Here is a 4,512-nt window from a genome sequence, read left to right as displayed (position 1 = left end):
GGTGTGATGTTTTGATAAAGGAAGGTGAAAGGTGGCGATAATAGTGATGGTTATGGCAGTGATGTTTTTAGTTACATATGTATATGTATATATTTAGAGATGAAGAGGTTGATAGTTGAAATTCTTGGTGATTATTTGTTGTTATAGTAATGATTAGGGGGACGGTGGACTTCGGTGGTGGCGGAGAAGATAAAAGGAAAGAGATCAAATATCATATTTATCGATGAAGAAACCGATTAAATAGCACACAAGTGGTATGTGTTTGTGATGGTTCAAACAGTGGTGACGATGGGTGATGGTGTTGTGGTGGATTCGGGGTGATGACGGTGGAGATAGATGGTTGGCGGTTTGTGATTCATGAAGAAGAAGGGCTCAAGGTGATCGTTTTTATGAAATGCGATGTGGTATAGTGGTATACGGTGATAGTTCTTGGTGATCACAAATAAGAGAGGGAAAGAAAGAATGAAAGAGAGATATATTTGTGGGTGTTGTTATAGCAAACGCATGTATCATCTTTTATAATGCAACTTGTAATTCAAATAAAAATTTTATAATATGATAACAATCAATAATAGTAAGAAACAGGTTTACAGCTTGCATAAAATATTTATCTGCCGACACTTGGTTAGGTATAGTATTTCGAGCTCCGTTTGATAATTAGTGGCGAATAAAGTTCTCTGATAAATTCCAAATTTTAAAAAAATTAAAAGTCTTTATTTATTTTGATTATTATGGTATAAAATTTAGTCATTAACTATTAAATAAAAATTACCTCAACTGTCCCTCTTATTTATGGGTGAAAGATATAAAGTGTTGAAATGTAATAACTAGGTCCTAAGTAAAATTTTAGTAAGCTTAAAATTTATAGAACTCATTAATATTTTTACAAAGCCAGTTTCAGATATTTATAAAATTATATTATCTTTTACTCTCACCGATAAATATAGTAATCTTATATCGAAACCTAATATTATATATCTAATACCTTGTTAACGTTATCAATTAATATATCGTATATACACATAAATGTTCGTGAATTGTCAGGCTTGGTCAAAAGGGTAACTAATTATCCAAATATAGATTTCAAACTTTCTAGACTCAAAATTAGGATTTTTGCTTATCGTGTCGGAAACATATAGAGATTAAAGTTTAAATTTGGTCGGAAATTTCCGGGTCGTTACAAAGCATTAGGAACTCGTCTAGACATGAGTACTGCCTATCATCCACAAACTGATGGGCAGAGTGAAAGGACGATACAAACACTTGAAGACATGCTACGAGCATGTGTTATTGATTTCGGAAACAGTTGGGATCGACATCTACCGTTAGTAGAATTTTCCTACAACAACAGCTACCATTCAAGCATTGAGATGGCGCCGTTTGAAGCACTTTATGGTAGAAAGTGCAGGTCTCCGATTTGTTGGAGTGAAGTGGGGGATAGACAGATTACAGGTCCGGAGATTATACAAGAAACTACCGAGAAGATCATCCAAATTCAACAACGGTTGAAAACCGCCCAAAGTTGACAAAAGAGCTACGCTGACATTAAAAGAAAAGATATAGAATTTGAAATTGGAGAGATGGTCATGCTTAAAGTTGCACCTTGGAAAGGCGTTGTTCGATTTGGTAAACGAGGGAAATTAAATCCAAGGTATATTGGACCATTCAAGATTATTGATCGTGTCGGACCAGTAGCTTACCGACTTGAGTTACCTCAACAACTCGCGGCTGTACATAACACTTTCCACGTCTCGAATTTGAAGAAATGTTTTGCTAAAGAAGATCTCACTATTCCGTTAGATGAAATCCAAATCAACGAAAAACTTCAATTCATCGAAGAACCCGTCGAAATAATGGATCGTGAGGTTAAAAGACTTAAGCAAAACAAGATACCAATTGTTAAGGTTCGATGGAATGCTCGTAGAGGACCCGAGTTCACCTAGGAGCGTGAAGATCAGATGAAGAAGAAATACCCGCATCTATTTCCAGAAGATTCGTCAACACCTTCAACAGCTTAAAATTTCGGGACAAAATTTATTTAACGGGTAGGTACTGTAGTGACCCGAACTTTTCCATGTTTATATATATTAATTGAGATTGATATTTACATGATTAAATGTTTCCAACATGTTAAACAATCAAACTTGTTAAGACTTGATTAATTGAAATAGGTTTCATATAGACAATTGACCACCCAAGTTGACCGGTGATTCACGAATGTTAAAACTTGTAAAAACTATATGATGACATATATATGGTTATATATATAGTTAACATGATATTATGATAAGTAAACATATCATTAATTATATTAACAATGAACTACATATGTAAAAACAAGACTACTAACTTAATGATTTTGAAACGAGACATATATGTAACGATTATCGTTGTAACGACATTTAATGTATATATATCATATTAAGAGATATTCGTACATCATAATATCATGATAATATAATAATTTAAAATCTCTTTTGATATTATAAACATTGGGTTAACAACATTTAACAAGATCGTTAACCTAAAGGTTTCAAAACAACATTTACATGTAACGACTAACGATGACTTAACGACTCAGTTAAAATGTATATACATGTAGTGTTTTAATATGTATTCATACACTTTTGAAAGACTTCAAGACACTTATCAAAATACTTCTACTTAACAAAAATGCTTACAATTACATCCTCGTTCAGTTTCATCAACAATTCTACTCGTATGCACCCGTATTCGTACTCGTACAATACACAACTTTTAGATGTATATACTATTGGTATATACACTCCAATGATCAGCTCTTAGCAGCCCATGTGAGTCACCTAACACATGTGGGAACCATCATTTGGCAACTAGCATGAAATATCTCATAAAATTACAATAATATGAGTAATCATTCATGACTTATTTACATGAAAACAAAATAACATATCCTTTATATCTAATCCATACACCAACGACCAAAAACACCTACAAACACTTTCATTATTCAATTTTCTTCATCTAATTGATCTCTCTCAAGTTCTATCTTCAAGTTCTAAGTGTTCTTCATAAATTCCAAAAGTTCTAGTTTCATAAAATCAAGAATACTTTCAAGTTTGGTAGCTCACTTTCAATCTTGTAAGGTGATCATCCAACCTCAATAAATCTTTGTTTCTTACAGTAGGTTATCATTCTAATACAAGGTAATAATCATATTCAAACTGTGATGACCCGGGAATTTCCGACCAAATTTAAACTTGAATCTTAATATGAAATTGACACGATAAGCAAAGTCTATTAAACCAAGTCCAGAAAGTGTTGAACTATTTCTTTCATGAATGTATTTGACTTATGACATTAGCCCGACGATTCACGAACAAATAATTATATATATGAATATAAATATAAATATAAATATAAATATAAATATAAATATAAATATAAATATAAATATAAATACAAATATAAATATAAATATAAACGTATTTATAATATTTTGAATTAATAAAGTACAATTAATCAATTGGAATTAAGAATGTAAAATAATAAATAGAATAATTAAATCACTATTATATGAATATATATAAACATATATATATGATTGCTATTAATATTTATTATTATTATTAATATTAATATCTATACTACTAGTATATCTAAATATAATTTAATGAAATTTGATACATATGAATTGTTATGCTATTATTATTGTTATAATATCAGTATCATTATAATTAGAAATTATGATTTTTATTAGTATTATTATTAAATATTATTATTACCATCTTATCATTAACATTATTTTTACTTTTATCTTTATTATTAATATTAGTATTATTTGATGTTACTAAGTATTTTTATCATTAAGACTAGTATTATCATCACTAATATTATTATTGTTAATATTAGTATTAATATAATTAGTATTACTATTGTTACAAATAATATTATTGTTATAAACTTAAAAGTTATAGTTACCAAAATTTTAAATACTTATATCATTACTAATATTACGGTATTATTAGCATTTTTTTTATTAATGGGATTATGTTTACTAATATATTTACTAACAAATAATATAAGTTAAAATGTATAATATATTAAAGACTTAAAGTACACGATTTTTTTTTTATTATTTTATCACTATCTACTTTATAAATTCCCTCTTGTGAGTGTAGTCCTTTGTCGACCTCAGCAGCCATCCAAATCTAAAAATTGATCTCCCTTTTAGATTTATACTTCAATTATTCAAAAGGTAACATAAATCTGTCATCATAAAAATAACCCACTGTCATTTGCAAAATAAGAAAAAAAAAAAATAATAATAATAATAATAAAAAAAAAAACTCACGCAGGTACCTTGTTCTTCAATACAAAAATTCGAATTCAGAATCAAATTCAAAAAGTAAAAACGCCATTTTGTTAGGAATCATCTATGTAAGTTTTCTGCAAAGTTTCAAAATCTAATTCATTATATTGAGTTCGAATTTTCGAGTCAAACATTATATTTCCAAAAGTCAAATATTGTGT

The sequence above is a fragment of the Rutidosis leptorrhynchoides genome, chromosome 8 (assembly GCF_046630445.1).
Source record: "Rutidosis leptorrhynchoides isolate AG116_Rl617_1_P2 chromosome 8, CSIRO_AGI_Rlap_v1, whole genome shotgun sequence".
Classification (NCBI taxonomy): Eukaryota; Viridiplantae; Streptophyta; class Magnoliopsida; order Asterales; family Asteraceae; genus Rutidosis; species Rutidosis leptorrhynchoides.
The sequence above is the reverse complement of the archived record's forward strand: the minus strand, read 5'-3'. Positions refer to the sequence as shown.